The 23,694-nt window shown below is 44.6% G+C and overlaps 1 long non-coding RNA gene across 1 annotated transcript; it reads left to right on the top strand.

Moving 5' to 3' along the window:
• Positions 1–999: 999 nt before the first annotated feature.
• On the top strand, positions 1,000–22,189 carry LOC142817308 (uncharacterized). Its single transcript, XR_012895164.1, has 2 exons — positions 1,000–1,359; positions 20,948–22,189. It is a non-coding gene; the product is annotated as an uncharacterized LOC142817308 (long non-coding RNA).
• Positions 22,190–23,694: the final 1,505 nt, after the last annotated feature.

Below are 23,694 nucleotides of genomic sequence, written 5' to 3'. Positions count from 1 at the left end.
CTGCATTTTCGATGGAGGTGAAGATTCTTTGGGCCCGTCTGCTCAGTTTTGAGTGTTCGTAAAAGAACCCCCGGTGATCGAAATTTCCCGAGCCCTTCACTACGACATCTCTCATATTCATATGGTGGTTTTGGGACGTTAAACCCCTCCTGTCAATGACTCGTACATGATTTATTTACACATGCATCAGCTTTCTAGTGCTGAGTGTTTCCTAAATGTATGCTCCTAGTGTAGAATACCAGCTCTCTCTTGGCTTCTTATTGATGTTTCTTAGTGTGTTTTATTTTAATGCTTCTTCATTATTTCTTTCTTAATATTGAAATGGTATAGTCTTAGTGTACTGCTTTCAACCTTTCTTCCAACGGTCTTCTGTGGCATCATGACGCAGGACGACGTCCTGGTTACCGCCACATGCACGGTCGTCACAGCAAAGTTAACACGGGTGATCTTGAGGTACAGGCAGACAAGCCACTGCTGGACCACCACCAACCACCCACAGACCAATGTAGTACGTTGACGGTGAGCACAAGACATGGCATTCCAGTGTGGTTTCTCTGCTTTTTATACATGTGATTTATTTTCAGTGTAAGCTGGGAAATAAAACTGCAAAGGTGCGTAATCTGTCGCACGCAATAGTTCATTGTCGACATAAGTATACGACAATGAACTCTATGGCTGCGTGCGATAAAATATCCACGAGAGAAACGTGGTGAAAACGGGATGCAAAGTGAGTGCAATCGACCCACCGGTGAGGCAGACTGAAAACAAGTTTACTATTGAAAACGATACCCGCTTCATCTATCGCAACTGAAGCAAGCATATTACTTTCATCGCATGGCGGCGTTGACCTCAGTCCGAGCGAGCCGAGGCCACACGTCGGAGCGTTCGAGTTAAGTGTTCTGACGGTTGTACAATGATAAAGGCGAACCAATGCTATTTAAATAATATCAGACCTCCTCACTTCCTGCTGTGCGCTCTTACGTCACTCCGTTTGACCGCCACATTTTGCTGCACAGACGGCCTACGCTTGCTCCCGCTGTTCGCCAGAAATAGGTTGCAAAGCCTGGCGAACGCTTTCGTAGCTTGCTGGTGTGCTTGTTGGCGGCTTAAGAAGACCGTGTTTTTCTGTTCCTGTGAACTGCGGCGCGTATATACGACGTGCATAGTTCACTGGATGTTCGCATAGTGTGCGCCTGCAAATCCGCACGATGGGGCGATGCTGCATGCCGAAGTGCCTTCGCGACTACGACAAGGGACCAAAGCTGAGTTGCCTGGTTTCCTGACGACGTCTAAAGAACGAAATTGGAGCGTGCTGTTCGTCGAATAGACGTCGGCACCCGTTCTATTCGTGACACGAAGGTACGTATGCAACCGTACTACATACTTCAAAGTCATTCCAATGAAACCATCCCCAACATGTCCCCATCTGTCTCTAAAAAAAAATATGTGTGCGCATCTGACCTGTTAGCCTAAGCCCTGACATTGAAGCAATAAACGTGAGTGTCAATCAGTACATTTACATAACAGGCGTTTTTCATTCAGGGTCTGTAAAGATTTCGCTATTTGGCGAATAGTACCGTGGTCTTGTAATATCTCCGTTTACTTAGATAAGAAAAAAGGAAGGAATGCTGGTGCGTTGCATTGTGCACTAGTTTTATTTATTTATTTATCTTATTTACAGATTTCCTGCAATGCCATTGTGGCATTACTGCAGGGAGGTTTACACACAAAGTTCAATGTGGTTACAGCATTTTTGTGATAGTGACGCTTTAAACATTCTGGAAAACGAAACAACTTATTCGCTAATATTCGCTATTTACAGCATGCAATCAAAAAATATTTTTGTACAATATGACACGTGGCAAACAGGTTTGGTCGATACTATTTTCTTGCCGGTGTTTCAACCACTTTTTTGTGGCGTTATTGTTTCACGCCAGTTTCACTAGCCCCTTAGCCCGCGGTGCAAGAATGCTTTTGGTGAGCGAACTCCGGGACTATAGGCTGCCAGATGATGATCTGCTTCGCAAGGAGCTCAAAAGATGACGCTACGAACTTTGCCCCTATTAAGTCCCTGGATATCTTTAGAAAAGTACCGCAATCCTTTTAACCAAGCCGCCGCACCGCACACCCTCCTCTGCCGCCAGTCGCCTCTCTGGCCGCCACGAGCATCGCGCGTGTTATCAGCGTGACATAACATTCTTAATATGACAGTTGCGCGAGCCGAGTTATAGGGCAAGCGCCCACATGGTGGCCGTTCGGGAGAGGATATAGATAAGATTTTGGACACTTGGAAGAGGCGGCTTGGACACTTTGGAGAGGATATACAGGAGAGTGTCGGTACTTTCTTTATATTAGGATACTTTATGTTCAGGCTTCCGCCGCCCACTCTTGAGGTAAGAAAGCCCCATGACGTAGGGAAGTATCGGCTCTCGTTTATCGTCGCCACAGCACGCTCACCGCACCGTCAACTTCCTCCCTTATCATCCTATATTTCACGGTACCGCTCCATGCGTGTCACGTGATTTTTATCGCGCGATAACCTGGTTTTCTCAGATTTGGAAACCGTAACCCACGTGCCGGATGTGCTTTGCGGAATTCGCCAGCAGCCCACCACGGTCCTCAGTTTGGTGAGCCATCTATCGGCATGCCGCAAACGACCACATAATCAGTCTCTCCCCGCCAAGCGCTCGCTTCGTGGCGTTGGCTCACCTAAAGTATTCTTGCACCATACTTTAATTCAATATGTTTCCTTGATACATGTACTGATATTACCACGCTCTTTTCTCAAGTTTTCTTATCGCCGCTTTACGACGTATGTGCTGTCTTGCGCAAACACGCCCATTGACTAAGGAACATCGAGATAACTGTAGAACCTTCTAGTGCGATTACGCCCAGAACGTTAACATTGGAGATTCTTCTAGAACTTACGTCGCCGCTAGCGATAGTACAGGAACATTCAATGGAACATGTGTAAATGACAATGCACGTCATCGCTTGTCAGTTGATCGACGGCCGACGCTCAGTACGGTCCTATCGGTACCAGTGTGTTGCTATAATTTGAATTTATATTTACCGGCCACAAGTTGGGCCTAATAAAGTTTCACCTGAACATCCAGTCTGTCTCTTCTTCCGCGCTGCGACCCCGTGAAATTATAGCAAAATTTTGTATGCCTCTCTATACCAGTTTATTAAATATTTGATCTCCAATTAAAGCCAGTATATTTAGGAACTCCTACTAACTACAGCGATCCAAGAACTGCCAGAACAGTATAAGATTCCAAGGGTTCAACATGGCCAACTCCAGACCCAGTGCCAACAATTTCTCCCAATTCCGCAGCCCGCCTCATTTGGTCAGTAGCTGGGGCGCTCGGTTGCGGACCTGAAGGTCACAAGTTTGATCCCAACAGTGGTGGTGGCATTTAGACGGAGGTGTACTTGGTAGAGGCCCGTGTTATGAGTGATCTCAGTGCACGTTAAAGAACACCAGATCGTCGAAATTTCTCGAGCCCTTCACTACGGCGTCTTTCATCATCCTATCGTACTTTTGGAACGGAACACCCACATAATATAATTATCGCAATGCCCCAAGATTTAGCGACTACGAAGCATTGAGCGACTAAGTGCGACTACGCGGCATTGCGATAGCGGCCACAGCAAAAGTGGAATTGCCACTTTTTCTGTCACACGAAGGTCAGTAGACATTTTTTTTTTTTTGAAACGAAAGAGTTGGATGTCTGCTGCAAGGGTTGTGTTCTGATTAACATACTTGTGACAGTCGCAAACCTTCTTTCTGCTCAATAACATATTCTCTATGAATACAGATGTTCTAAAGCATGCAATAGCATTAGCTCAGCAAGAAAGAAAAACTGCAGCAACGGAGTAAGAACAGTTTCTGCGTGTCTTCTGAATAATGTGTGTGTGTGTGTGTGTGTGTGTGTGTGTGTGTGTGTGTGTGTGTGTGTGTGTGTGTGTGTGTGTGTGTGTGTGTGTGTGTGTGTGTGTGTGTGTGTGTGTGTGTGTGTGTGTGTGTGTGTGTGTGTGTGTGTGTGTGTGTGTGTGTAAATAAAGAATGAATAAGATTTGCCCTATTTATTTTGTCACTTTCTTGGGCCATCAAATTTCACTCTGATAAGCCGACCACACGTTCCATAGCCTGCAATATTTTCTTACTTTTTCATGGACAAATAAACGGCTGACGGGTACATCGACAAACACCTTCAAACTTAGTACATTACCCCCTTAAACCAGGGCCTTTCCGCACGCAAAAGCCAGAATAACGCCCTTATACCCATGTTAAACTCGCCGCGGACAATTTCTTTTTACACGAGACAATGGTGGTGACGAATTCACAGCCTCCATACGCGCGCTCACTTGTTCGAAACGAATGACGTCATGGGAGCAGTAAGCAGGCCTGAAAGTATACATCTAGGTGGCATTGGCTAAGATTATCATCCTTCGGTAATCTGATCCACAACAACGCGTGTTAGCACTTATGCGCTCGGCTTCGAACATTTAGGCGTTACCGCGAATGACCGAGTTTGTTCCAGAATAGACTCAGCTCTTCGCATCAGCGAGCTGAGTACAAACAGTTGGTCCGAAAGCTATATAGATTGTTCTCGGACATTGTATCTGGCGTAGACTGCGCAAGACAGTATCTACATGAGCAATGCGCCAGCAACATAAAAGCTAGAAAGGATGCTTGTCTGGCATTATTCTTAACACTATTACCGCCCCCGCCATACCAGTTTTCGTGTACACCGCTTTAAGAAGCTTATAACGAGAGAAACCAGACGGACGCAGCTAGATAGATGAGTAGACCACAATGCTCAAAAAGAATGCAGTTTACTAAAAAATTGTGAGCATTTTAAAGGGTGGACAGTTTTCTCTGTTTAGCCCAACACCAAAAACAATTGATTGATTGATTTGTGGGGTTTAACGTCCCGAAACCGCGATATGATTATGAAAGACACCGTAGTGGAGGGCGCCGGAAATTTTGACAACCTGGGGTTCTTTAACGCGCACCCAAATCTGAGCACACGGGCTTACATTTTCGCCTCCATCGGAAATGCAGCCACTGCAGTCGAGAATCGATCTCGTGACCTGCGGGTCAGCAGCCGAGTACCTTAGCCACTAGACCACTGCGGCAGGGCAACGCCAAAAACAATTCGATGTCCGTGTTTGAGCTTCGACGTTTATCAGTAATGGTGTGAGGGAGGAGAGAGTCGTAGCTCACTTGTATGATGCGACAATAATGTCCTGTTAATATGACAAATTGGTTCCGAATTTATAAGGACAGCTAATGTTTTTGTTTTTTTACATTTTTGTGTATATTTTTATTTTTAGACGAACCCCCTTTTTTTGCTGGCTTTCTTAACCTTCAAGCTACTGTTACGCATTAGTGGATGTTATGTTTCTTTTTTTCTTATGACTTCCTGTATAGGAAAAGCTCTCTTTTTTTTTTGACGCAATGGGAGAGGTCATAGAGAAAGGACATATTACAAGCGCATAATATTTTATTGCCCAAACAGTTTTATACATTACCTTACGCGTTAAAAAATCACCTAATTTCTTTATAAAGGAAGTAAAAGTTCCATATTAACCTGAACGCAACGCATAACAACCTTCGTGGACTTTCCAGAAAACTAACATTACTTCATGAATAACATCTCCGAAACTTATAGTTCTCACGTGCTTATGGCCAATAAAGGATTCGCGTGAAACCGCTTCAATCATACAAATGGTGCCTATAGCTCGTAACCCAAGAACTGCGTTAACTTCAATGCTCGTAAACCTGTGGACGAGATCATTCTATAAACGACCGTAACAAATAGTTTCGTGTGCAGTATGCTCACGTTTCTCCTACGCCCAGTCAATGACAGTCGCGATGCGACGTGAACTGTTTATTAAAATGGTTTGTGCGAAGTTGTACACTTTACTGATTCCAAAAGCACCGTCAGTGTGGGCGCCTGCGAGGAATTCATGTTGGTGTGTCTTTTGATGCGCCGTCCAGGCTCCAGTGAAACCTAATGTTTATGTATCTCGTTTTACTTTTTCTTGTGTTTGTCATCCCAGAGACGGAATCGCTATATTGACGCGAAACTTTTTTCCTTTCCTCTTCTCCACACTTTATTCCATTTCCTTTTTTCCCGGGCAGAGCAACAGGCTTCAGTCTACCGATGGTAATGCCGACCGTTTTTTCCTGCGACAATAAACTATTTTTTATAATATCCAATGCTTTTTATATCTATCTATCTATCTATCTATCTATCTATCTATCTATCTATCTATCTATCTATCTATCTATCTGTCTGTCTGTCTGTCTGTCTGTCTGTCTGTCTGTCTGTCTGTCTGTCTGTCTGTCTGTCTGTCTGTCTGTCTGTCTGTCTGTCTGTCTGTCTGTCTGTCTGTCTGTCTGTCTGTGCCAGTTTATTTATTTATTTATGGTGTTTTATTTATGATGAACCGTTCACTTATTTAGAGATTAAACAAAATTTTAGTAAGCTCCTAAATAAATAGATGCAGAGAGTGAAAGCGTACAGTTCTGCCGTACCTGAAGAGATGAGATTCCTTCTCCATCGTATGGACCTGAGACGTATTCATTGACATTATATTAACAACCATCAGAAACAACACTATACATCTTCCACTTTTAGTTGATTCAGTCCATGACTACGTCTGTACGTGCGCTACATTTTCACAGATTAAGTGTCAATGTCCACTTAGTTTTGTTTTTATATCTCCGAACAATTTCTTCACGTATTGCTAGCACTTTTCGCGTCTATCTATCTATCTATCTATCTATCTATCTATCTATCTATCTATCTATCTATCTGTCTATCTATCCAGCTATGCCTGGGTGCTCTCACGATTCGCCCCTTAACTTGGGTGCACCAGAATCACTATGGGAGGGTAAAATGGTTTCCCGAATACGTTCGCTGGTCATGACACTAATAATGGGGCAATCTTGTTACATACTTCGCCAAACACTTAAACGGTGGCACATACCCGGAGGCGAATATATGCGGGTATGTGTCACAAATGATAGACATTTTATATCTATCCAGGAACGGTGAAACACACGGGTAACTTTAACGACTGAACGTTGCCATAGGCAGAGCTGGCCAGACGAATGCCAACAATTATAGTGAGTGTAACAGCAGGAATTCTGCAGAATCATTCTGCATCGCAATGAAGTATTCCACCACAGAGCAACGCCAGGCCTCAGAAATACATTTCAAAGAGACCCTAATGTTTGTGTAACAATAATTGTGGTTGCGGTACTGGCTATTCAATTTTATAAGCATGATATATGTACTCCTATTATACAACCGTGATGTCAGGTTAATTTTAAGTGTAGTTAGGCTCCATTCGACGAAGTTCATCTGTGTAGCAGTGCTCATGGCTACCATCCTCGTGCGCACCAGCGCAAACACAAGCACTTTGTATCAGCTTACCGTTTCTGGTGTTGTTAATATCCATGTTGCTGCTGGCATCGTTACGCAACTGTAAACAACTGCTAATACAAAATATATGCGGCTTTTTATTGTATGTACGTGCGTTCATTTCTAGATTTTTTGGTGGCAGTTTAGAACGTCTAACTTGATAAAAAAATGTGGTTGATCTCCCTATAATGAAATAGGAATAACACGAAAGCAAAACGTGTCTGCACACAGGTATCTGAGTGTTTATTGCGCATTGTTTAAGCAACAGCAACAAATTGCAAAGTCACGTTAAGAATAGCAGCCAACTGTAAACATGCAGTGCACACCTCAAGCAGAAAGCACGCACGAAACTAGCATGCACAAGACGAGCACCGACTAACAACTTTCACAACTCAACACTATCTGTGTGCTAGTATGCTGTTCAGAGCCTGCTGTTTTTGTAAACGTGGCTGTGGTAGCATGCGAAGTGACCTTCGCCCTTTCTCGAATTACTAGTCTGATGAGCGCGCGTGCACGAGAGACCATGCTACGTAGAAGTGGCACTGCGCAGAGGCGATGACATTAAGAGCACGCCCAACGTGAGGCCGTCTCACCACCTCACCCCTGGTAACGAAAACGCGCTAAAGTTTCGAAACTTCGAGGGCTTCCAAACAGTGTATAGTCTATATATATATGGTTTTTATTAGCACTCCAGACAACGCAAGTTCCGTGGCATAGCGGTTAGCGCTGTGAGCTCAGAATCAGAAGGCTGCTGGTTCGATTACGCGTGACAAATGATTGTCTTCTGTTTATTTTCAAGGGCGAAGCTCCTTATGGCGTGGCTTTTGCGTCTCCCGTTGTCGTAGTGGTACCTAACCTGTGGCACATACCGGCATGTCCATAGTTCACGAAAAATGTAGCATGGCGTTGTTATCACGCTCTCGGTGTTAAAGCGCTGACAGCTGAAATGTGGTACATACTCTCCTTTAGTCATTGGAATATCCGCTGGATGGCGGCACTGGTATATGATGAGCATATGATGAAAAGAAATGAGATGGCGGTTCTTGAAGTGTTCACTAGACGGACGAACGCATGGACGCATGCACGGACAGACAGGCAGGCAGGCAGGCAGGCAGTCACACAGACGCACGCACAGACCGACGCATGGACGGACGTCCAAACGGGTGCACTTCCGGACGGACGGACGCACGAATGCATTGACGGCGCTTCATGCCACTCATCATCATTCATTCCGTGGATATGATGTGATTAGTTTTGTTTGCCATCGCTTAATAAATAGTTTTCAGCATCACATCACTTCCGTGACGGAAGAACATCAGCGTAGCCGTGGGGAACCCCGGCATAAAACACTTTCGTGTTAAAAAATTGAAACACCTTCCATCCTCACGCTTTGCATAACGTCAACTCGAAATATACATGGGCTCTGCGAAATTTTAACGCGGTAGCGTTAGAAAGCTCGTGTCGCAGAAATTCCGCCATCGGCGTTGGCCCCGTTGAAGATAAATCGCGAGATTGGTGAGTTGGTGGATGTTCATCGTCGAATATTTTACGCTGCGATTAATTACGTAAACGTTCTCGTTTTGGCAAAATACTTACATAAGTTGTAAATTCAAATTGTTCGCTTTGAGCTAATTTCAAGGGCCCTTCATCAAGTCTGATCATTTCAAGCTCACAAGTGCAATGAGTACACTTGCCGCTCACGATCACGTCTGCCGAAATTTGCAGCGCTTCGCTCCACTAATAGAGATCAAAATCCAAACTGTACTTGGCTTGCCTTTGATCTAATGAATGCGCGCAGCCACATTGAAGGGATGACGTACGACAAGGAGTGGCCCTACATAGTTAATGTGCTTTGACACCGATCCTTAGCATATACGTCGCTCCTCTGCTGCCTAGATATGTCGCCCAGGAGGCTCCCGCATGTGTAAGGGCCCAACCACATTAACTTTGATTATTTTATATAGAGTTGTATCCATCTTTTCATCCTCTCACAAAACTTGACACTTCAAGAATTATTCGACACGACATGTGTAGTTTGTATAATCTCTTGATTGAATAGATAATGAAAGTTAACAAAAATAACAAAGCAGTCAACATTCTTGTGCGTGCGTTTTTGGTTGTTTACGTCGAACTTAATTGATATGAGACTAAACTGCGTCCGTTCCGCATGCATTCATGTTAGCGCTGTTTGATCGTCGTGTATGCAGGCCTAATCAGTAAACTGCGTCATTTATAACCGCATTCTAGGGCTGATTCGGCTCATTTACTATCTAGCTGTACCCCTTTTCGCACATCGCGTGTAATGATGTGAAAACTGTCCACAAGTTGAATCATCAAAATGTGTTAGTCTGCGTGTATTGATTGATTTGTGGGGTTTAACGTCCCAAAACCACCATATGATTATGAGAGACGCCGTAGTGGAGGGCTCCGGAAATTTTGACCACCTGGGGTTCTTTAACGTGCACCCAAATCTGAGCACACGGGCCTCGACATTTCCGCCTCCATCGGAAATGCAGCCGCCGCAGCCGGGATTTGAACCCGCGACCTGCGGGTCAGCAGCCGAGTACCTTAGTCACTAGACCACCGCGGCGGGGCAGTCTGCGTGTATTGTCGTCGACCTACATCGTTGCAAACAGCAGCGCGAGCCGAGCACGGGTCTCTGAAGAACACGCCATGATGGCCTGCAAATAAAATACCAAAACACGGAAGCAAGCATACGCTAAGTGGTCCAGCCGTATAATTTATTTATTGATGGCACCCTAGAGGCCCCGAGAAGCTTTGGGTAGGGGGAAGAGTGGTTGCATAAAAAGTCACAATGAATGAAGCACAACGAGAAACTACGTTTAGGAACAAACAATGAAAAATTGTTCAATAGAAGAAAAAATTAAAGGACAAGGACAAATAGAAAATACCGCAAAACAACCCCATATAGGATTACGGACGCCACTAAAACGAAAGAAGTCTCTACAGAGGTTGTTGCGCTTTTATTATGCATTGTTTTGGTAACAGCAACAAATTGTAAAGTCACGTTAAGAACGGCAAGCAGCTTTAACCTTCGAGCCTACACCTCATGCAGAAAGCACGCAAGAAATCAGAGTACAGAGGACGAGCGAGGACTAACACCTGTCACAGCGCGACACTTAACGCGCGCTGTTCAAACAGAAAGAAGACGCACAAAACAAGCGCACAAGTATGCACAGGAGAAGCGCTAACAACTTTAACGATTTTTCCTGGTTCGTGTGTCAGCAGCACGCTCCTTTCAAACGCGGCCATGGCAGCGTGCGAAACGACCTTCGTTCTCTCTCGAATTACCAGCCTGATAATCGCGCACGCAGGAGAGACCCCGCTCTATGGAGGCGGCGCGTCGTAGAGGCAATGACCTGTAGAGCACTCCCAATGTGAGCCTATCACGCCATCTCGCCACTGATAAGAAACGCGCGCTCACGTTTCGAAGCTTTGAGGTCTGCCAAACGGTGCAGGGTGTATGTGAATGACTAAGAGTAAGCACAGCCAGCAACGTACGCTTTGCGGCGTAGTGGTTAGCACCGCGTGCTGGGAAGGAAGAGGTTGCTGGTTCGATTTCGCGTGTAAATACATACCTTCTGATCTTTTTTTTTTCGTTGTCATCTCTTAGTGTATGTTTAACGTCACTTCCGTGACGAAGGTGCATCAGCGGAGACGTGATAGGCCCCGGCTTAAAACACTTTCGTGTTAAAAAAAAAGAGCACCTTTAGAGAAAAGCAATAGAACATACCAACTTGCAATCGAGAACGAATTTGAAAAACAAATCGATTTTACCAGGACAATTATTCCAAAGTGAGATGGTGCGTGGCAAAATATATTTATCGAAGGACTATGTGTGCCGCCAAAAATGCGTCTAAAACTGAGATGATCGTGGAGTCGACTAGATGTACACGAAAGAATTGGAAGCGAAAGATGACTCGTACTTTAGTTGTAGTAATACTTATCCAAGAGGCATAGAAGAATGACAGAGCGGTGGGAGTTGAAATTAGTAAGAACCGTACCGCGTTTGATTCGGTTGACGCTCGAATGGCGATTACCTTTTGAAGTTTTGAAGTGGGCTGTATGATTTCGGGTAGATTACAGTTTATCTACAAGGTATTCTTCATAATAACAGATGCATAACGGCGTTCGTGGTTTGTAAGGAGCGAAAAATTCTCAGTTACTATGAACCATAATAACGTATTTTTTTTTTACATTATGGGTACCAAGAACACAAAACTATACAACAATGTGAAATCATCTACTGCAAGTCGTCACGTTAGCTTCTACAGCGTTGCACTTGATGTGTGAAACGTAGTATAGTTGTTCAAGCGTCAATGGCTCATTTTCGTAGGGCCACATCTGAGCGCCCTTGGGTATGCGGAAGAGAAAGTAAAGATGACAGGAAAAAAAAGAGGATAGGAAGAAAGAGAGAGTAGCATTGCAAGGGGGTATCTTCTCAGCGCTGGTGGGAGCAGGACGGCTCCCCATTCGTCTATAGGGCGGCGAGGTTTGCGGGAACCGAAACTCGAGGAACACTCGCAGGGCCGGTACCTTCGATTGACTAAATTGTTTAGAGATCAAAAAATTTATGGGCCAGATCCTGGTAAGGCTAGTTTTTTTTTTACTGCACAGTACAAGTTACTGACACTTTAAACATCTCCACTGTTACCTATCTAGCTTGCAAACTTATCAGAATACAGGCACTGTTATTGTTAAAAAATGATTTCGCAATTGAAAGGGACACCTAAGTAAAACAACCACTAGTTTATATAGATAAATTGTACTCTGTAAAATCTAATGTATAAGTTGAATGACGTAATAGAATAATTGGTAGAAAAGAAAAAGGGGGGTCAACCAGTCCAGGATAACCGATTTGCTACACTTCGCGTGGTAACAAAATGTTGGACAATGAAAGAATGTTTCACGATGATTGATTCGTTAATAAAGTATAAAATAAATGCTGAAGTTTCATTTTAAATCTTGCATTGAAATCTGTGCACGTTACGTCACGGATTTCATATTGTGTTTGTCGTATTATTTACTTCTTTGGCTCAACAAATTTTTCTGAAACTATGTGGGCTAATTCTATGGCCTTCACAGAAGACAATTTAATTCAATCTTACCGATTAGGGGCTACGCAGGACCCATAAGACGCCATTAATTCTATTACGTCATGTCGCTTGGTGCAGGAGTCTCAAGGTGGTGTCTTCACTCGCATATTCATTCAGCGCGTTTCCTCGCTTATCAGGCGTCGTCTCGCTGTATGAGTGACATGTTCAAGATAGTAAAATAGTACTTTACCATTGCGCGAAAAAAATATTTTTTTCGCTTCAATACTACCAAATGGAGCGACGGGTGTACCTTCCGTTCCATCCAAGACTAACCAAAGAAGAGAGCGTGATTTTCAGACGCCTACAAAGCAACACTTACATACATGGCATATTAATTCCCCGCCTCTACCCAACGACACATAGCTACATGTGCCCAGCCTGCAACGTACGAGACACCCTGGCACACTTGCTCGTGGAATGCCAGTGCCATGCAAACCACGACGTGCAACTGGAGCGGAACCAAGCCCCAAGAATAAACGACAACCACCTAATGGAAACGTGCGAGGCCAAGCTTGTCCTCGAGGACCTGGAAGACCAGCGACAACTCGTCGCCAGGGCCAGGAGGGCAGTCGAAGCCAGAGGGTTCCTGGACTAGGGAACCCTCCCACCTTAGGGTGACACCTGGCCTCGCTCGGAACACTGTTTCTAAATAAACGTTTATTTCTCTCTCTCTCTCTCTCTCTCTCTCTCTCTTTCTCTCTCTTTAGTGTCGCTTTAAGGGCAGCGCCTTCGGCTTACACAACAAAAAAAAACGTGCATTCAGTTATAGAGCAGTGCCAGAAGACGGTGACATTGAAACTTAACGAACTGGAAAGTGCTGGTTCTGCGCATTTCGTTTATCTGATCCATTTGTTACGCACAGCACCATGTGAGTCACGTCAAACTGGTAATTAGCTTAACTACTTGTTCTACATAAATTGAAAACAATTTACTCTTATGAGCTTGATTACGGCGTTCTACCATCGTCGATCTTGTTTAAGCGAACACTGGTAGGCATTGCTACACTTTAAAGCCAACGTTTTCTGTGATGCCACTAGATGAGTTCTTGATTGATATGGGGGGTTTAACTTCCCAAAACCACCACATGGTTATGAGAGACGCCGTAGTGGGGAGCTTCGAAAATTTCGACCACCTGGGGTTCTTTTACGTGCATCCAATCTGAGCACGCGGGCCTACAACATTTCCGCCTCCATCGAAAATGCAGCCGCCGGCCCGGGATTTGATCCCGCGACCTGCGGGTGAGCAGCCGAGTACCTTAGCCACTAGACCACCGCGGCTGGGCCTAGATGAGTTTTTAAAAGCGAGCATAAAGTTTTGATGTTCGCTTAGAACGCCAGAGTTTGTGTAAAGGCGCCTCGAGTGAAGTTTCATCTATTTGGTCTCTTTTCCCAAATTATGCTTCAAGTTGGTGTAGCTCACTCCAATTTGTATCGTGGAAGACATTGGTGAATATAGGCTGAGATTGTACGCCTATTATTGGGCCGCGTTATTCTTCAAGAATACAAAGCATGAAAAATTCTGGAGGATACATACGCGTACTTACTCCTTCACCACATTAGGGACCAATTCATGGCGTTCCCCCTATAATATTAGTACTAAGTACCAACCAGGAAGGCGGCAAGCAAAGCAAGAACACTACAAAAGCATTACGGTATAACAAACCAATCACCTTCTACACAGACGCCTGCATGCTGCAAGGCAATCGTCACACCGTTACTGCAACCATCGGAACTACAACTACAACAGCGTCAAAAAAGGTCACGTCAGTCAGCTCGGCCAAAACGGCGGTGGCTGCTTTGGCCATCAGATTCGCAAAACAAAAAGGAGACTCGGCCCTTGTGATTACCGACTTTCAATGAACTTGCCGTGTGTTTCAGGCTGGGGTGATTCCAAACGCAGCTATGAGAATTCTATAGAAACAACTACAAAATCCACATGCAATGCTTTGGCACCCCGCGAATGTGGGATTCAGGGCAACAAAAAGGCCAACCGGCTTCGCAACTTTATTGAGAGGAAATCGCATCGCAAGCTACGGCACTACCAGGCAACGGGTTTGCTGTTACCTTGATGACCCAGGGGCAGGATAAAGAGCGGCCTCCCGACACCAAACACAAACTTATCCTCATCTTTACAGAATATAGCAAAGTATAAGCGCTGCTGAATAAGCTCAGAACAAACTTCGCCTAGATGAGGATACCTTTTTTTGCGTGAAAAAAAAAAAAACTAGTGTCGCTTTTTCGGTCCCTCGTTGACGACATCAATGTTGTCAGATCAGCCTAGCAGCTTACGTTCTGCCTTTCTCCAGATGGTTTGCAGCATTGTTTGCGATTTTCGCAAGGAAGGTTTCTTTTTCTTCTTGTCTCACACTTTTTTTTATTTTTTAGTTATCGCTGGTCGCTTCAGTGTTTGACTGTGCATGTACTCCTTAGAGTTGAACGCTGTTTTCCTTTTCTGCACCTTTTATACCTTGTTCAAGTTGTTTTTCCCTATTGAGTTGCCTATGCTATCTTCAATATTGCAGTCGAATTCATCGCTTCGTCGCTACACCACTGCTGGGATTGCCTTCGGCTTGGTCTTTTTTTTTTCTTCTTACTCAGTTTTGATGCCGATGTCATCGTCAGTATTCTCTGCGGCGTGCTGCGTAAACTCGAGGCTGCGAACACTGTCGGACAAACGCGTCGTGAGGTGGCACGCAGTCTCGCGTTGTGACAGAAAAAAAAAATGGGATCATCTCCCCGAAAGGAACCCTGATAAGATGCGAAGCAGCAGCGGTGCACACGACGTTGACCCGGGTGAAACGGGCGTCGACGCGGGTGCTGGAGGGACGGCTTGAAGCGAAGCTCGGTGTACCGTTCGCAGATAAACGACCCGACAGAGTAGGGAGTTTTAGGTCTGGGTACGCATTTTCTTCGGGCGTTGCGGGCTTGGGAGCGCGCCGGCGTTGCGTGCCCAACCAATACCCAACCGGAATGCCTTTTAGTTGGCGCCATGGTAGCACGCACGCAAACGCAAGCCGCGCAAAGTTCACACGTGCTCGCAGAGCCAAAGCGTCTTGTCTCGTAAGTAATATTTAGGTCTTTTTATGATTTGAAATTTTAAATTAAACATACATAGTGATCAGGACACTTTTTTATTGTGTACAGTAATCTGGTATACGCAAAAAGTGAAAAATACAAGGTTACTGTAACGACAGTGTCGAAATCTTGTGACACTTCCTGCAACGACAGTCATGAACATGTTAGCTTACGCGTAATGCTTTTGAGGTGAAAATGAATAAAAAGGCTACTCATTTGTATTACTGTCGCTGCGCAGTTTTTCCACTAGATGTACAATGCACAATGTTTCTGCAATAACAAAGTTGTGGTTGTCTGTTTCACTATGGATGCGCTAGATGGCGCCACCACTGCTGGTCGGGAGTTGGCATATGCTTTTTAGTTTTTATGTTCCAGGCCATTCTAGCTTTGGAAATCTTGCTGAAACCGTGTAATCGCTATAAGTGCTCGCACTTTGGCTTATTTTAACTTGACGGCTAGAGTATCTGCAGTACAGATACCATGAGTTCTTGTGAAGGTGGACCGCGCGGACGTATGGCCCCATCGCTCCAGCGATCTTGTGACGCATCTGTTTGGGGTTTCGCGCATGCGCAATACCGCCGCCTCAACGTCCTGCGTACGCAAGCCGCTTGGGTACCCAGCACTAAAACTCCCTAGTATTTCCACTGGACGTGCGGTTGTGTGGTGCGGGTGGTGGTGTAGAGGATTAAGGGCCGTTCCACGCGTTAGCTGCACAGCCGCAACGCACGTGCCGGGACCCCTGCCGCACGTAAGCGGGGGCAAATAAGCCGATTGGCGACGCTCTTCCACCCTCCTCTTGTTTGCGGCAGGTGTGCCAGCACGAGCGTCGCGGCTGTGCGGCTAGCGCGTGGAACAGCCCTAGGCGAGAGAGAAATGTGTTGCGAGTAAAGCGCGAGACAGACGTGCGATTTTCTCTGCGATTCGGCGTGCGGTGCGACGATGCGACTGCCGGAGTGGTGACGTTTCGTGACGTATCATTGCGTCGCACCGCCGCATAGCCGGTGCGGCGAGCATCAAACCGGCCAGATATTTTCGTCGCAGCATCGCACCACCGCATGGCAGCAGCCAATCACAGCGCGAGCATACGAGTGACATCACGATGCTAGTGGCGCTATCTCCCTGTCGCCGCTCTCATCTACCGTCGATGGAGCGGTGCGAGCGTGGATTTGCTTGCATCGCCGACTGCGGCCGCATGACAAACATCGAGTACATTTCCCTGGTGACGTGGTATTATTCCGGATTGAATAAAGTGATTCTTGAAGTGTGCCTTTTCTGCACGACAACGCCCGTTTTGAAACCGCTAGCGAGATCGGAGATAGTGAGCAGCGATGCAAGGTCATTTCGCAGGTAAACACAGCTACCGGCATATCTGCGCTGGCTCGCTTCGCTTCCACATTTGCTCTTCACATCGATGGCATCGATAAAGTAATAATTTATGCTAACGCATTACATGCGAGCGCAATGCTTGATAGTATTGTCAAAACAAGCGCTCGATGACGAGCTTGCATGGGAACGGCGCAGGCGACGGCCGGCGCCCGCGATGCTAAGCCTACCTGTCGGAGTCGTGAAATCAGATGTTGCCGTGGTTGCGACGTGCTTGTCGTTCACGAATGCGATTTATTAATTATTTTTATAGAACGAAGCATGGCTGTACAATGTTGTTTGTTTTGAGCCTCATTACGAGGATACCAAGTTCTGAGCCTCATTACGAGGACCCTGCATGCCGAGGCGCCCATGGGGGCGGAGCCTGCCGCTGATAGCTCCTTTGCCCTCTTGTGTCCCGAAACGTCGCATGCGGCACGCCGCACCATGCGACGCCGCACGCCGCATCGCACGGAAAATCGCACGTCTGTCTCGCGCTTAAGCGGCGTGACCGGCAGCTGCAGGCGCTGCGACGAGCGTGCTGCAGGGGACGGAGAGAGTGAATGACGGCGCGCACCTGAGAGGGAGGCTCACGAGGGGAGTATGACGTCAACGCACAGCTGCGGGGTGACCTACTTATCACTGCTTCAACACCTCCGGCGAGGGGAACGCATTGCGGCACGTTCGTACCGACGCACGTACAGAGGGCGTTACAGAGGTGACTAAAAAAAAAGAGCTGCTTCGCATCTAAAATGGTGAAGCGAATCTGTGAACTTTTGTAGAACGAAAGGCGTCTGACAGCAGCTGTCACGCCGATCGCAAGGTGTTTCCCAGATGCAAGAGAAGCTATGTTGTGTTTTCAATACGTTCACACATTGAGAAAAATGCGTAAAACTTCACGAACCTGGCTGAGGGATCTCTCCACAGCTCACTCGTTCCGCAGCCTCTTCATTTTTGTTTTTGTCATCAACATAAATATATTGTTATTCTTATTATTTTGCTATTATTACCTAATAATATTTATACTGCTAATACTAGTATATTATTATTATAATTATTATTATTATAATTATTATTATTATTATTATTATTATTATTATTATTATTATTATTATTATTATTATTATTGTTGTTGTTGTTGTTGTTGTTGTTGTTTCCGTAGTATTTACTTTAGTTTCTTTTTGTTGCTTGTGCTTGCAATATATAAGCAATTTCGCATTGTCTCATGGAATCAAAATTTGCAATGGTCCTCCGGATTGTAGTTTATCATGCGTAGCATAATTATTTTCATCAATGATTATTGTCTTATGCCTTTATTTTTTATGTGACTTTTTACATATGTAGTGTTTTGACTAGCGGATTCGATTCATGTTTCTAATGAGCTAGAAAAACATTTTAATAGTTACTCTTTCTTTTGTATATCCAATTTATATTTGTGTACGAAATACTTCTTTAAGGCAACTGTTTGGTATGCACGTATGCTTTCAGGTGCGCAATTATTTCCTCGAGTCTTTTACTTGATGGTTGTTTTGTTTTGTTAGTGAATAATTGGGACAAATCTTCGTTATCGAATCCAAGGACATAAATCAAACGGTATCCAGAAGTTGATCGCGCATATTGATGTGCGCCTTATACTTCCACCTCCATTCACACCCACTATTTCTGGCGGTGTTCCAAACTCTGGAACCTTTATACAGATAAATAAATAAATATGCAAGAGGCTATATTACAGACGGCTATTTTAACATATACTGAATGAACTTTATCGGCATATGTTTACGATGAACATCGATAAGTGACCTTCAGGGGAACGAGTTTTTACCAGTTGACGCTTTTTCTCTGCAATAAATAGATCTAAAGTGATCTTACTGTCACCTACACTACTATTGCTGCTTTATATTCGTAAATCATTTCGATTGTCCTACGTGTCAACTGCGACATTTCTTTCTTTTACTATTGAATTTCTTTGACTCAATTTGGACACATCAGTGTCATAAAGTGATATCAGCTTTTGTTCCTAAACCCATTTCTTGTTTCTGAAACCCATACATAACGACGCAATGGCATCGTAATAAATTATTGGTGAATTGCTCGGTGGTTGTGAGAAGGTGATTTTCAGACTGCAGCGCCATTGGCAGGCATGCTGTTGGTGATAGCACCGCAGGTGTCAACGCTTTATATCTTCAGGGCTATAAATAGTCATGACACCCGACCAAAGTAAGATGGGTGATGATCACTGCAAGACATGTTGCTGCAAATCACTGTTGCTGTGTGAGGAACTAGTTACACCGCGTTTTTAACTTTCGGGGTTTTTCGAGTGTTTTATAAGCACTGAGAATGCTTGAGGCCGCCGTAGCGTGTCCAACCTAAAGGGGCCCTGCAACAGTTTTTGAGCATGGTTAGGCAATGCTGCAGATCGGTGGTAGAGGCTCCCGACAACACGCGAGCCAAATATTATAGAGCCGCACGTGGTCTGGAGTTCACAAAAAGTTATCAAAGTCAGCTAAAACTGGCTTTCTCTTCTCTCGACGAATCACGGAATTAAGCCCAGTAAGCCCATTAATCAGCCATTGGCTGATTTGAACATGGCGTGCTCGGTTGTTACAGAGGTCTTTGCGAGGGGCCATCACTTGTCCACGTGTGCGCGCGCGATCACACATAAAAAGCCGCGTATTCGAAGAAAAAAAAAAGAAAAACAGCTCAAGCTCCCGAAACTCGACTAACGTTTTCTGTTTGCCCCTCCCGGCCTTCCCTGCTCAGCTTTCAGCGCTTTCGTCGGCACAAGACAAGAAAGAATGTGATTGCATCGTGTGACAAATCTTTGTAAGTCCACTCGTACTAAATGGATTCTTAAAATTTTTGCGGCGTTCCATTTATGTGGTAATACGCTCTTTCAATAAAATAATTGCACGGTTAGTCAAAACAAGTGTTTCAGGGCCCTTTTAACGAAGAGACGTGTTCTTACGATCGAACCGACTAGTTTCATTTCAAGGACAATGCCATATCTTTTTTCGGCACTCTTTAGTTCACTCTCATTAGGTGAGAGCAATGCCTCCTTTATTTCCTTAAATGCGAGTGCAGACGAGCGCTTATCAACGGAGAGCCGTTGGACTGCCTTAGTTCAGGGAGTGGTCATGACGCGGCGCTATACGAGGAGTCGCGCTGCTCGCGTCACACGTGCGTCCGAACGCTTTCACCCCGAAGATGCGATGACCTGTTTCCCACTCCAATATCATACGTCTGTCAGATTTTTTTTTTCTTCGGGCGGCTTTTTGGTGGCTCGAGACAATGCCGCCACCACGTCACAGAGCAGCGCATGCAGGAGAGTTGCAGTCATGCTTCCCCATTGGTTGCCCACATTGCGCCACCAATGGTGACACGCTATCTCAAAACACCGCATCTTTTACAGAGCCAGCGTGGCCGCCAACATAGCAAACACAAGCAATGCAAGACGTTGCCCCACGGATCTGTACACAACTAAACAAAAAATTACTACGTGTAATTCAAGTCGTGAGGCCCTGCACGAGGTATTATTTCCCCCTATGTCCACAAATCACACGGGAAGGCTAGGTGATGGGAAGGGCAGGAAATGGCTAGGGGAGAGGGTGGTGAACAGCTGGATCAGGAACATCTGGCTGGCATTGATAAAATAGAGGAGGCGTTGGTGAGATGTACAAATCACTGAAATCTTATCAACTGGACTTTGTTGTAGTTTATAAAAGTGTTGATATTCAGTCGTTTGCTTATTGTTTAGTGAGGCTCCAATGTGAAAGCTAATGCACGGAACATGTTGAGACGCACTCTAATATATTGCTACGGGGTTGGTGACTTCTGTAGAAAATGGTTTTACAGAGGAACAGCCACGGACAAGAGTCACAATGGCTGATTAGCACACTCTTGCGCCTCTCGGCTTTTGTGTCCTTCCTCTTCCTTTATTTCATCTCCATTACAGGACTCCCGGGTGCTGGAGCGCCGTCTCGGTGCGAGTCCGGAGAAGTGCGACAGAGGTGGGGTTTCAAGCGTGAAACATGGACATCGTTATCCGTGCTAAGAGACTTGCTTTGCACACATGTACCCAAGAGATAAGTGAAGACACTGCAACACAGAATACGTACCGATTATCTCAGCTCTATCATATTCTAATCATTATAAAAGCGTTTAAGTGCACCTCCCACATTCTGTATTTTACTGTCAGTGCTGGGACTGTGCGTGCGGAAAACAGTACACAAAGAAGCCCTGTAGCGGCTGCCTAAAGAAAACGGTCATAATCGAGCACCGTACACTGCATGCTGCCCTAACCTTAATAATGCGAAACGCACCTCTTCTGAGAACTCATAGCTCCCGGTGCTACAGTCTGCGGCTCGCCGCACAGCTGCAGTCACAAGCAACCATGCAAAAGCACTTCATTTATTAAGAGCTCGTTACTTTTTCGGAAACAACACCATGAAGCGACTCCGTTATATACGTGTGGTGTCCACCGGTGAAACGCAGATGCGAGGTTACTTTAATGATACGGCGGAAATGCGATGAACCACTTGCGCGTGATTGCTTCCTCATCGAGGCGTGCTTTTCGCAAAACCACCTCGGAAACGACAGGAGCACCTGTGGTTCTAATGGCGCCACTCTTTGAAGGAGCGGAACCGAGAAAGATAGGCTTCAAAAGTAGAGAAGAAAGTTAGAAAACGAAGTTCCTGAACGTGCAGAAAAAAAACTTGTTTCCTTCACTGTAAGAAGCCAAAAATATTTTTTCTGCACTTGGAAGTAAAGAAGTTCAAGGGAATTCTCCTTCGAACTGAAATAAATATTTTTACTATAACATGTCGATTAGGTAATACTTTATGTGTACTAATTGTTAACTGTATAGTTTCAATGCTCTTGTTTGCTTTTGAGTTGTATATGTCTGCAAATGTGTTTTTGATCTCACCTATTTTACATGTCGCGAATGATGTTCTTCTTTAATGGTATTTGTCTTTTGTTATGTATATTGTTCTGTTCTTTTTCACATTGTAGTGTTTATTTGTCTGATTATCATTTGCTGATTGTTAGCTTTTTGTGTAAAAAGTCGTTTTTATCTGCGTTTAAGTTGTGTACTAGACTGTATTTTAGAGCTAAAGCCTCCGTCAGAATTAGCCTTTTGCTTTTGCTTCGTTTTTTTTCTATGTACAGGAAAAAAAAAATAAACCTCAAACCTCAAGTACAGAACCTGCTGAAAACAAGAACAAAAAGCATACCGAAATATTGAACCAAGGGAAATGTGTAAAAATAACAACTGCGGGACGTTTTTGACAATTCGGAGACAGCTTTCGACTTCGGGCAAACATTGAGCTATTGCTCTTCAGAACGCTGGGAATCGGGTCACTGGTGGACATGGTTATAATATAGTTATATGTACTTATATCGAGAAAAAGATGTACCAAAATCGGCATTTGCTATCGAATGCTACTAAGCAAATTCAAGAAAGCGATAACAGCGATAGTATATTAAAGCATATTTAGCTTTCTTAGGGAAAATTTTTCATGCTACGTCTTCATATTGTATTCTCTTCCGCGCCCCAATTGATATTTTCACTTACTTTCAATGCTGGCTGGTTCATTTACCGGTTCACTGAGTGCGAAGAAACATTGTAGAGCGTACGAATCGCACAGCACGTATTAGAGCTGGTAGGTTCAATAAAAATGGTCCAGAATTTTTCGCGTAGAGAAGGACCGTTTTTTGAAAGTATTCAAGAGCTGCATTCAAGTTCCACAACTGAAATCCTAGTTCATTAGAGACATCACACGGCGAACGAGATCACCACCGGCTTCTCATAAATTCATATATACTTGAATGTCACATATTCATTGTAAAGACGGTCATATCTTCAGGCAATTTTAAAGCTAATGACACTAATCAACTGCAGTCAAAAACAAAAACCAGTAACCCAAATAATTTCTAACCTGGCCTTTCTTTTTTTGTAAAGCGTGCTTTGCCGCAAAGCTTCTCACATAGGGGCAAAGCCCTTCTGATAGATCGCAGAAAGCGAAAGGATGAATTATGTTTTATTGCGAAGTATTTCTTAGCGAACATCAGGGACATTGAGCGTATCTATCTATCTATCTATCTATCTATCTATCTATCTATCTATCTATCTATCCACCTACGACTTTCAGCTCCCCTGGTCGTCTCGACAATGGTATCGATACCAAGATAACATGACTGTATGACAAACATCATTGACTCGTCATAACATGGAAATCGTGAATTGTATGTCATGATTTACATTTCATGGTCTTGCTCCTCTTGCGGTAGTTTCGGTCACATGACGTTTTGTAAAACTGATATGGTATGACATGACTGTATGGCGAACATAAGTAACACAAATTAACGTGAAAATCATTACATTCATGTCATGATTTTCATCTTATCCCTAGTCATGACTACACGCCACGCTCATGGTTTACTCGCGGGTGTTTCGCTAGCTTCACATATAGCAAATTACGTATTACGGTACGGGAAGGGATGATGAAGGTGCATGCCTGGTGCAAACATGATAATCATGAGATGCGTGTCATGTAAAAACATGACGACATGTCACGCTCATGATGCGCTCGCGGCTGTTTCACTAGCATTACATATACCATATTTTGTGTTACGTGACCTCAGTGGATTTCGATGGGGCATGGCTGGTGAAAACATGATAATCATGGCATGAGTGTCATG

Source organism: Rhipicephalus microplus, chromosome 5 (genome assembly GCF_043290135.1).
Source record: "Rhipicephalus microplus isolate Deutch F79 chromosome 5, USDA_Rmic, whole genome shotgun sequence".
In the NCBI taxonomy this organism is placed as follows: domain Eukaryota; kingdom Metazoa; phylum Arthropoda; class Arachnida; order Ixodida; family Ixodidae; genus Rhipicephalus; species Rhipicephalus microplus.
Note: the sequence above shows the minus strand (reverse complement) of the source record. Positions and strands in the feature narration are given on the sequence as shown.